Source organism: Mauremys mutica, chromosome 19, assembly GCF_020497125.1.
Source record: "Mauremys mutica isolate MM-2020 ecotype Southern chromosome 19, ASM2049712v1, whole genome shotgun sequence".
In the NCBI taxonomy this organism is placed as follows: Eukaryota; Metazoa; Chordata; order Testudines; family Geoemydidae; genus Mauremys; species Mauremys mutica.
This window is the reverse complement of record NC_059090.1, coordinates 16172307-16185036: the sequence shown is the minus strand read 5'-3', so window position 1 is coordinate 16185036 and position 12730 is coordinate 16172307.

Here is a 12730-nt window from a genome sequence, read left to right as displayed (position 1 = left end):
AGGATGGTTTTGTGATTAAGGCACTAGGTAGGGACTCAGAAGATCTGGTACGTTATCCTGGCATCTGCCACAAGTTTCCTGTGTGCCCCTGGGCGAGGGGTTTGGTCTCTTGGTGCACAGTTCCACATTTGTAAAATTGTAATAACCCCACTTTACCCTCAGTGCAGCAAATGAAAGGGGCTCTCAGACAGCCTGTTACAGCAACCTGACCCTCAGGGCAGACCTGGCTGTCCCAGTCCCTGGCAAAGGTTAGAGCATTGCCATAGGCAGCTCTCACTTAAACCAACGGTCAACAGCCTTAAGGGATTGGGCATCAGCTGGAGCACAATATAATCCCCAGCCCCACCCCAATGTGCTCCCTGCACAAGGGCTGAGTGGTGGTGGAGAGTGTGGAACAGGTCCTGTGTCCAATCTCACCCACCCGGCTCAGCGGGTGGGAAATGTGATAGGACCAGCAGCATGATGGACATCCCCAGAAGGAAGGGATGGGGGAAGTGCACATGGGGGATTGGGGGAGACATGCAAGGTGGTCCTTCCTTTTCCAGGGGCTAGGGTGACCAGATGTCCCAATTTTATAGGGACAGTCCCGATTTTGGGGTCTTTTTCTTAAATAGGCTCCTATTACCCCCCACCCCGTCCCGATTTTTTTTTCACATTTGCTATATGGTCACCCTACCAGGGGCCCTCTGCCTCCCATTGGTCAATCAGGGAGAGATGGGAGCTGATTGGCCTACCCGCTTCCTATTTAATTCAAAGCTTAAATCCATCTCTATCTTCTTATTCACCTGTATTAGCTGCTCTTCCCCCCCTCCCCCCGACAAATTCTCAGCTGATCAGATGCACCTACATTCCTGGCAGTTTGCAGCACCTCTATTGAACACAATAGAGTATCTACGCCCACATCTCTCTCATTTTCTCTGAGTGCATCATTTTTTAGTTAACACACTTTTAAAAACAAAATGAAAGATTTCTTTTCTCGTGTGAGAGCACTAAGCTGGAATGAGAACGGAGTAAGGAAAGGAAGATTCAGTGATCTGTCTTCATCTGTAATGTCATTTCTCTTCTCTTCACATGAGTTTTACTGAAGGAAGGGGGAAAATAATAAGGAGAAACTGACTGGAAAATACTTAGAAAAGCTGAAAGTCAAGAAGAAATTAGGGCTCACAACCACAGTAGGAGCTGTCAGTAATCAGTATGTGCCACCATATGTTTTAATAATTTCAGATTTCTCACATGTCTCTAGGGAACCTTACACAGTTTTGATGCTCTTACTACAGTTTCCAAACTTATGACTTTTCTCATACATAAAAGATTTAGTTTACTCATGTGGTAACCATACAGTGAAAAACAGGTGCAGCCATATAATATTTCTCTGTAATTACTGTTTGTCGGGGGGGGGGGTGAAGACAAGAAGATTTGAAAATTAATTATTCCACATTGTTAGAACAGGATGAACTACTTACTAATTATAACCTCGGCTTTAATTCAGAAGGTGCTGCTCAACATCCTACTAATCCATGTAAATATTAACAAATGTTTTTAACATTTTCTCTTCTCCCTACCTCTTGAAAAAAACCCATCTCCTATGATGATGACACATTCAAATAACTGGGGAGCATCTTTTCCCTTTGGAACATTTACTCAAGAGACGTAAAACCTTTTCCCTAAGAATGAAAGAATACTTTTTGACTTCTCTGAGCTACTTTCTCTAGCATCAAGTTTGCTTTTATGACTTGTGGGCGAACAGCATGAATTCAGGGAAGAGCTATTCTTCCTTTATTTATTCATATTATCCTTTAAAGCAGATCCACTCAAGTATTCACAAACACTTATTTAATTAATATATACATATGGATCTGCCTGTTAAACCCTAGCCCTATGCACAGACTTCCCCATGGTCAGGTTTTCATACTCTGCCAGGAGTCTGATGACCGGATCATATCAAAACAAAGCTGAAATCTCCATCCACAAAGGAATTGTGTTAGCACTTACTGAATGTGAGTTTGCTGTGAGAAGTGCAGAAGGCCCCCAATGTTACTAAATTATGCATGATTGTGCATTCAGAGAATCCTCTGCTTTATTTGCTAGAGTCTCACTTGCCAGAACTCCCCAGGGAAGGTGGGGAGGAGCCTGTCAAAAGGAATACTGTCATCCAAAGAGTGAGGCTTTCATGGATTAACAAAGAGTCTGGTTTTTAGAGGCAACCTTCCCATTGCAGGGGGGTGGGGAGAGGGAATGAGCAAATAATCAGACTCAGTCTGCCTGTCTAACTGCCTGTTTGTGCCCACAAACCCAGCAGCGAACTTCTACGTTACATCAGCTGCACCTATGAATGTTTTGACAGCCGCAGACACAATTACAGGTGTAAAATGGGAGGCTGCATTGAGGTCCCATTTAAAATCAGGCTTATCAAGTCATGAGCTCTGTTTATTTAAAGTACAGTGCACTTTTAGGCACCAAGTGTATTTGAAGGAGAAGAACCACTGCTAGAGTGGTTCACAAACTGCGGAAGGGGAGTTAAAACAGTGAGTCTTCATCTCGCCACTCCTTCGCCTATCTGGATAACACACCATTTGGACAGGTCTCTGCAGTCTTATATTAAAATGTAGACAGAGGTGGGGGGATATGGAACATTTGCTATGCATGGTAAAACTCCTCAGCAAGACTTCAGTCTACCTTCACAAGCTCTTGTTGACTATGTCAGCGTCAGCACCCATGGTTTCTGCTATGTGTCAGCCACCTTAGGAAGTTGGCTATGGGCCAGAAATGGCTACCAAAGAGACAGGCTGTCATGGGAGACAGGAAGGTTGGCCCTCTGTCGATGGCCAAAGCTCTGTGGGATTACCTACCCACAGACCCCAGAACATCGGTAATGCTTAAGAGAGGTGCCCTTGCCCACTGCACATGCAAACGGAGTCCATCCCCTTAGTGGAATGGAGCTCCACAAGTGTGAACTCAGTTTTCTAAATTATGTTAGCCCTCCTGGAAGGCTACTCTCAAAGAGGATGATCAAACCCTGAATCAGAGCAGGCTTGTGAGATTCCACTCAGCCATCATAGAAGTTCAGAGCCTGGCAATGCTCATGGATGCCAAACAGGACCAGAAAGGCCAATAAAAGATGGTTTGGTTTTCACAGGGTTAGGTCTCTGAAGCAAAGATATAATAGGCCTGGGCAGTTTTTTGACAGATAGAAAGTTAGAAGGATCTTCCGGGAATTGCCAAAATGCCAAGCTGATTTGTATGTAATCTGTTTGTCTAAAAGGTCTTCTTGCCTTCATTTGGTAAATACAATTTCAAATAAAAAAAATCACAATGAAAATAGCTAATGTACAATTTCTATCTAAAGAAAATAAAAATACTGTGGTACCTAAGAAAGGTTGCTCTTGTGGTGAAGACAGTCAGATTCAGTTCCCAGCTCTGCCATGCACTCCAGTGTGACCTTAGGTACATCACCTAATCTCCCTCTGCCTCAGGGCCCCATTTATAAAATGAGGTTCATGATAATGCTTCCTATCTCTCACACTTTGTCTATCTTGCTTATGTACCGTGTAAGCTCATCAGGGCAGGGACTGTCTCTTACTATGTGACTGTCCAATGCCTAGCATAACTGGGCCCTGATCTTGGCTGGGACCTTTCAGAATGACTGCAATACAAAAAACAAGTAGTAATAATGCCACCACTTGAAGTAACATTAAAATGCTGTTTTATCTCACACACTATAATTCATATTTTTTCTCACGATCCTTCATATTTTCTATCCAGTTCTTTGAGCAACCATGAATGGCTTAACCTGTTAATAATTCTTATGCCACATAGGCATAAAGGCTGCAAATTTTGAAAACTGGCTTGTGATTTTGAGCCCCCAAATTGGGACACCTCAATGGTCCTGATTTTTCAGAAGGTGGGTGCTCAGCACTATCGAAAAATCAGGAACCTTGTAAGTTCTGAGGCTGAGCACCCAAAAGTTGAGACACCCAAAATTACTTATGAAAATATTGCCCCCAAACTGTATTCTTTGTTTGTTAGTCCCGTTTACTGGGATCACCTCCATACAAGCAAAAGGTGCAGTTAGCTAGCAGCCTGTGACAAAGTTTAAGCCAGTTTGGATCCACTACAGCTGTTCTTTTCCCGACTAACAGATGCAGTTCATTAGGGCTGACTAAGATGAATGCCCATATCTGTGGAACTCTCTTAAGTACTGTCCCCACGTACAGGCCAATGAGATAAAATGCTTGCATACAATGCATTACACTCTGTCATATCACTTCTGCCAGCCCCTTGCTGGTGATTCAGAAGACTGAAATGAAAACAATTCAAGTTGAAGTGGCATGATACATCCTCTTACCCAGGAACTGACTCAGAGAGGAGTTTCAAATTAAGGCTACTCAGAATAAGCATGAAGTAGCTAACAGCTTCAACTTTCTCCACCTGAATGAACCTTAAATAGCAGAAAATTACAGGCTTGATTCTGATCTCACTTACACTAGTATAGCTCATCAGTAATTATACTAAAGTCAATGATGTAAAACCAGTGTGAGATCAGCATCGGGCACAAGGACTGAATTCACCCAGTTAAATAGCACATAGGTGCAGCTGAACATTTTCTATCACATCACGTTGTCTGCTCCATACTACCTTGTGCTACTGCACATCAGTTAGCCAGAGTCAGTACTTAGGGAACCTTAAAGGCACACCTAAGTGCTGCAGAAACATTAGCTGATTGGAGGGCACTCTTCTTTCTTATTCACTATTGAAACAGTGCTTTGGCACGTTATCAAAGGGCGCTGAAAGAGTTGCTGTCTTTTACATGAAAAGTAAAGTTGATTTCCTGACTACCTGTGGTTATTAAAGAACCCACGGCACTTTGTCTCCAATGGTAGCACTCTGGGGCACCTGGCATTGGCCACTATCAGAAGACAGGATACTGGGCTAGATGGACCTTTGGTCTGACCCAGTGTGGCCATTCTTATGCAACAAATGTGGAAAGTAAAAAAATGCCATTTATACACAGATATTTTTCCAATCACTGACGGAATTTAGGACGAACACTAGCCATTCCATTCCATAATATTAATTCCTGTGTTACCTTGCAATGGTAAATGATCTGTCTCTCCCTCTGCTGTAATTAATTGTTCTGCATGTATAACCAGATATTACAATGATCCGTTGAGTTTCGTAATTCCATCAGTAATTCCATCAATTTCAGCAGTGCCTGTTATGTCAAAGTGCCTCTTTCACTGCCAGGCATTTTAGTTCATCTATTTTTATGTTTAAGATTCTTGCATTTGTTCACAGACATTTATCGTTTCTATTTTTGGCCATGTCCCTATTTTTTGTTCACTATTTTGTCTGATATCCTGTTTCTCCTCTGGAATATACCTATCTGATCTCAGCCAGTTCCTCCTCCAGTTCAGCTTTAATATCTACCGTATATTTTATTAGAGGATATACACTTACCTTTCCATTACTGATATCCATAACAGGCATCTGCCACCTTTACCCCAGCTCATAGTTTAAATGATACACACAAATGTTGTCACCTTTCTGTACCAGGAGTCTGGTTCCCCTTCGTAAGAAGATCTCTTTTCTCCAGACTTCCCCCGTACCTAACAAAAATGTAACCCTTTTCATTCTGCCTTATTCTTTCAGCCATAATTAGAGAACCTGAAGTCCCTCTTGATTGTACCAGCAAATATATTTCTGAGAAAGGTAACACCAATGTTCTAGATTTAAGACTGTCTCTGATAGTCTACAATCATTTAGCTTCCAGAACTTCTCCCTTACACATCCTTGTATCCAAGACACTGGTTCCTGAATATGTACCACATCCACCATGTAGCCTGGTGCCACCCCAGCACTCTCTAGAACACTGCTGGGCAACCTGCAGCCCGCCGCTTCCTGCCGCTCCCATTGGCCGGGACCGGCAAACCACGGCCACTGGGAGCTGCGGGGGGCTATGCCTGTGGACGGTCAACGTCAGGAAAAAATCTCATGGCCCGCAATCAGATTACTCTGATGGGTTGCAGGTGGCCCGCAGGCCACAGGTTGTCCACCACTGCTCTAGAAGTTTGTCTAGAGGTCTCATCAGATGTGCTACCATTGCACTTAGTAGGCAGATCCCCAGATAGCACTTGGATTCACAGTTCATGAAGCCAGAAGGGACTGCTCTGATCATCTATCATGACTTCGTATATAACACAGGCCAAAATTAACTGCTCTTTGAACTAGAGCATATCTTTTAGAAACAAATCCAATCTTGATTTAAAAATTTCCAGTGATGAAAAGAATCCACCATAATCCTTGGTAAATTGTTCCAGGAGCTAATGACCTTCCCTTTTAAAAATTTTATGTCTTATTTCTAGACTGAATTTTCTACCTACAACTTCCAGCCATTGGATCTTGTTAAATCTTTGCCTGCTAGATTGAAGAGCACATTATCAATGTTTTTTCGGACATAGGTGCTTATAAACTGTGTAGTTATAGTCACCTCTATCTCTACTTTGAAAAGTGACTGTGTATTTGGAGCCACATCTGCTGCCTTTTCTCTCCATAATTCTTCTGATAATCCCGATAAACCAACACAGCTCAGGGAGGGAGACAGCTGGATTCTCTTCTGGCAGGCATATCACCAGCAGAACTATTGATTAAATTCCACTAGCAGAATTTATATTGCTGGTGGTGATGCATAAACCAGAAAGCACCCAGCTTGATTAGAAGATCCCAAGTTTAATTTTCAGGGCTGCCATTTGGTGGGGGAGGAAGGACTCTTTTTACTTCTAAAACCAGAAAATTTGACATGAGGTCATTAAGTGACAATAAAAATAGAACCCTACAATGACATTTTGAGAGTCATTTTTCGGGGTATAACTGTGCAATGGCCACTCATCCCTTGAACCTATAACTGTCAGCACTCAAAACATCCTCCTCTTCTAAGCTAAAGAATAACTACATTAGCTGATAGCGGTGGTAGGTTTCTAGATATTCACTTGCCTGAGCTAGTGGAGCATCTCACAAAGCAAACTCATGTAATCTTACAGCACTCAAAATTAATATTTAACTCAGGATGGACCACTGGGCTTACATTCCACAACGTAAACAAAAGAGTTTATCAGTAACTCGAACAAAATTCAGTCAGTTAGGCCCTCAGTAGACCAGGCTTCTTGGGTTAAGACAAAGGGTGATACTTCCTTCCCTATCCCAGTTTCATCCTGAACTGACCCCTGGAAGACCCCTTTATATTGTGTCAGTTGGGTCCTGATGGGCTTCTGTCTGCTCCCAGCCATTCTAGCTGTTGGAGGTCTGATACTCGTTGGTTCCTAAGTGACCCTTCTAGGCATCTCACGGAGGACTAAACATGGTCCTCTTTCTCCCCAAAAGGAAACATTCAGGTGTGGTGAGTGAAGGCAGAGGGGCTTTTAGCACATAGACCTGGTATTCTTTGTCACAGTTTTCACGTGAACCAACCACTTGAGGGTCGTCAACACCCACTGAACTAGTGGGTTGCAACTACACTTAAACCCTTCCCCCATAACCTGCTTTCTAACCGGAAGTTAACCAATACCATACAATGCAGCCATCACAACAATTAATAATGCTTTGTATTAAAAAAAAATATAAAGGTTCACAGTGTGCAATTGATTGCGGTAAAACAGATGGAAGAGAGGGGAAGGATAACTGCTATTCCCTTGCCAGTGCATCTTATCTTACATATAAAAATCTGTATTAGAGGTTGGGTGTATAGAACTTTAAGAAATACCAATAAAAGGAGGGAAAAAACAAACCACTAGCTCTGATGGTTTGAAGCACAGTATAGATTAATTGCAGCTCTCCAGTGCTGAAAACTCTACACTGTGAATACATAATCATCACAGATAACTGCTGAAGAAAACAGCTGTTCAGGCACCCTATTACATATATTTATAGTGGTAGCAATTCAGAAAATAAGATACTGCTTTACCAAGAAAGTTAAAAAGTGGTGCAATTTGCACAGACACACACACACACACACTTGGAGCAGCAGTAAAGCTCGCCCATCGCAGTGATATTGTATTGTAATATATGTTGGCATTATGTTAAGAACAGCAGATCCCTAGATTTGGCCACATTAATGTTCATCCTAATGAACTCTCCGGAGGAACTGTCATAAATGACAGACTATCAAAAAAAGAGTTTCGCTTCCAATAAAGGCCAGAGATAGCACACACAATGATTGTATTCAAGGGAGGAGCTCTGATCTGTGGTGTCTGAAGGCAGAGCAGGGATATTTCTGGTTTATCAGTTATTCATTGGGTTAAGCTTGTTTCTTTCATCTCCTCAGCAGCATTTGAAGTTGGAGTCACTGAAAAGAACTTTAAAGATGTTCTTCTAAAGTTATTAGAGATAATAATTGAAATAGTTTTTCTGGCTGACAAAGTCAACAGCTAAAATTATTCGAGCTCTTAAAATCAGATAATAACCTATGTTTCTTCCTACTGGTATCATCTCATTTGAGCGTGATTAACTCTAACCTTGTGGTGGAAGGTTATTCAGTAGTGCGTAGCAAATTTTCCAACAAAAACTGAAATAGAAACAAAAAGGTGGAAAAAAAGACGGGACCAGATTCTCAACTAGTGGAAATTGCCATAACTCATTGATTTCACTACAACTTCTTACATGAGTAAAGTGAGCAGGATTGAGAAGTGAGGTTTACAGTCATGCTGATCCATTCCAGGGGTGAGTTTCAGATTTGTGCGCCAGTTGCTGAGAGATTTCCATCCCCTAAACAAGTACAGGCCCTGAGCTAATGTAAATGGCAAAGCCCCATTCAAGCTTGTGGGGCTCATGACAATTTAGGCTAAATTCTGCCTTCTAAAATGTCCAGGTAACACGCGTTCCATTTGATGCGATTTGTGCATGTGTCCGAGAGCAGAATTTTGCCATGTTAATTAAAAAAAGAGAGAGAAAGTTAAATTAGTGTCACAACATATTTAATGGCTGCACCGTTGACTGAGCCCAGTAAATCTGACTAAAGAGCAAAGATTATAGCTTCTAAGTATTGGTAACACACTATATATAATTAGACTAGGCCTTGCCATGGTGATCACGGATTGTATACACAAGAAAAAAAAAAGATACACACTAGTGTCAAGAGATAAAAGATGAATAGTTCTGTATCTTAGGGTAGGTCTATACTTACCTGCCGGGTCGACACGTAGAGTTCGACTTCTCGGAGTTCAAACTATCGCGTCTCGAACTCCGAACGCGCTCCCGTCGACTCCGGAACTCCACCACCGCGAACGGCGGTGGCGGAGTCGACGGGGGAGCCACGGACTTCGATCCCGCAGCGTCTGGACAGGTAGGCAGTTCGAACTAAGGTAGTTCGACTTCATCTACACTATTCGCGTAGCTGAAGTCACGTACCTTAGTTCGACCCCCCCCCCCAGTGTAGACCAGGCCTTAGGGAAACCAGTTCAAGGTCTTTTACAGTGATTATTGGGCTAATTAAGTCAATGGAATATTATAGCAGCATAAATTTATTCCGACTAGAAGCTCTCGTTCACTCTGACATTTTCTATGCCTGCTTGGGGAAGCTCACTCACTTAGAGTTTTTGCCATACAAAACCTGTATAAATATCTCCATGGAACCAAACATGAAACATTAATAGGCTTGATGGATTTTCAAGGTGTTGATTCTTATTTGGCAACTCCCAGCAATCTATGCGAAGTGACCTTTCAGTAGCTTGCTCTTCTCAACATGCTAACGCAGAGGGCTGTATCCATGAGGCATGCCTCCTTTGAACAAAGTCTTAGGGCCAAATTCTGGCTCACACTAAAAAGTCCTTTGATTCAGACAACCACCAGGCTGAGCTTTATTCATCAAATACTTATGAAAGTACTTAGAAGCACGGAAGCAGAAATCAATAATGCTTCACAAACTATTTGTGGACCTAAAAAAAACCCAACTAAATTTGTAATGAATGTTATTTGGCATGGTTAATTCCACCAGTAAGTTTCTCTGCTGTTGAGAGTCAACGTGCCTGTACTGACATCAGTAAAGATAGGCTGATTTGATCAGCCAAAGATCTGGTGCATCAGCTCTAACTTTGGGATCATCAGGACTAGTATGCTAGCATTAGAACTGTCCATATTTCTATTGAGCCTCTTCCAACATACAGCATTCAAATATAACCCTTCTTCCTGCTCTTTTTTTCCTGCCTCTAAAATACATTAAGAGGCTACGACCCAAAAAGCAGCTTCAGTTCTACTGTGGCTCCGTCTTTCTTCTCTTACTTTTTTGTTGAGGAGAAAATTTACTGAACATTAAAGTGCTGAAAAAATTCTTTCAGTGACCTGCTTACAATTCCCGATGATGATGGCCATGCACAGATGTCCAGATGTTTCCTGCTGCTGCCTGCCCCTTTTTTCAACGCGGCCACCACTGAGAGTGCTAGGAAGCCAATCTACCCCCTACATCTTCCTGAAGCAGGGAGGAAATGGGCTCAGATTTGTGAGTGACTTTATGCTAAGGAAAAATGACACATCAGGAATTCTGACCTTGTGAAATGTCTCTTCCGAACTGCACAAAGTCTTAGATTAGAAAACAAAGTGAAGAGTCCAGATTTTGGAGCTTTGGGAACCTTTCATGATTTGTATTGGGCTTTCAAAATGTGTTCCTGTTAAAAATGGGTTTTGTCTGTAATTTAAATTCATATTATTATTATTGCTAATTAAAAACAGAACAGAATGGACCAGGTCCTCCACTCCCTCTCTGCTCCATTTCTCTCATCTCTCTCTCCCCTCATTTGTTTTCTTTCTTGTCTATTTCTTCACCAAAGTTTTTTCCCCACTAGGTTTCCACCCCCCCTTCTTCCTGACTTTTCCCTCCTAAGCAGATCGCATGTGATTCCAAGTCACACTATCGAATCCAAGATGTGTGGACTAGTTGCAAGTGCACACAGGTAAGGTCTCTTGTCTCTTCATGAAAAGGGTGAGTTTAATTAGATTAAAATGGCAATCTGGTTTCCATAGAATCAGATACTAAAGTTTCGGACACAATTTTCCCTCCACATTGAAACCATCATTATCTCACTCAGTGGGCAAAGGTGACCTAGAGCTAGGGTGACCAGATGTCCCGATTTTATAGGGACAGTCCTGATTTTGGGGTCTTTTTCATATAGGCTCTAATTACCCCCTCACCTCCATCCCGATTTTTCACATTTGCTGTCTGGTCACTCTACCTAGAGCTGGCATAGCAGGCTATGAAAGACTCACCCCAAATAGAGGCAGTGGTTGCACTGAGCCACCTTGACTCCTACGCTATACGTCATCCCTGTGGCCAGCACAGGAACAAGGCTGTGAGCAGGAGACATAGCTGTAAGGAGGAGGCTAGGCTATGAGAAGAGAGATTGCTAGGGCTTTCCTGTGTCCTTGGAAACTCCTGCTGTAACAACAAGCCTTTGGAGCCAGTGACAGCTGGCATATTTCATTCACCAGGCTGCTCTTAGACAGCAAAACAGCCAACAAAAGAGACAGATCAGGCCTGGGGAGTGCAAAGTTAAATCTTCATCCTCTACCTCCCAAGTTCTTCCATTTGTTCCCCAGCTGCAGGTGATGTTCTGGCCTAGGAATTCCTGGAAATTAGCAACTCTTCTATTTTGAAGTCCCTTTTTCTCTCTCTCTCTGGTGAAGAATATGATATACTGAGCTGCAGAGCCTCTTTGGAGATTAAAACCGTTTTGCAAATAGAGGGTCCTCATTTAATAAACTCAACATTTCTATCATTCTGACAGCATGTCTCCAGCAAGCCATTAGATTCTGCAATTGAATGCTGGGGAAAAGACACAGGAAGGCCTGTCACAGCTACTAGAGGCTCTTCCTCTCCTTACCGTGTCGGCTGCGATCAAGTGTCAAAAATTTCCTCTGCCTCAGATAAAGAGTTTCACAGTCATTCTGAGGTGAGAGAATTCCCCCTTCACACAGCATGCCAGATAATTCACCATTTGCCTGGAACATATATCAGTCCCTTGCTTGTAACGAAAAAGATACATAAGGGTTGAAAAGATGAATATTTACCCCATTCTTAATGGACGCCAGGGAAAAAAAAGGTTGGCTGTTCAGATGGAGGCTCCATAAATTGGAGTGGGATGAAATTTTAAATGACTATAATTTGATGGGTTATTTTATTTATTACAACAAATCTTCATAGGAGGGTGAAAGCAAGACACGGCTGAAGGCAGCTCTGGAATACATCTTCCCACAGGGAATACAGCCTTCAAAAGAAGAGTATCTCTTAAATGATCTTGAACCGTCAATCCCAGTCACTGTTATGCACTAGAAATACAGAGATATTAAAACCATAATTTTCAAATGTTGGCACGTCAAGTTATTGGATAGTCTTGTGGTTAGAATACTAGACTAGGAAATGAGATCTGGGTTCATTTCCTAGCTCTGTTACAGATCCCCTGGGTGCTTTTATAAAGTAAATAGGCAGGTTAGGTGCCTAATTCATGCCGGGCTTGTCTAAACATGGCATTTTCAGGTATAACTATTCAGGAACAAGCCACCCTTAGTCTGGAATAAGAGTGTCCATGCATGGAGTTCATCAGGAATTGTTGTTCCTGAATAATTCCATGTGTGAACAAGCCTCGGGTGCTTTTGTAAATCCTACACGGCACCTATCTGCATCATTAGCCACCTAAATACCTTTGCAAATCTGGCCCTTCACCTCTGTCTCAATTCCCTAGCTTTCAAA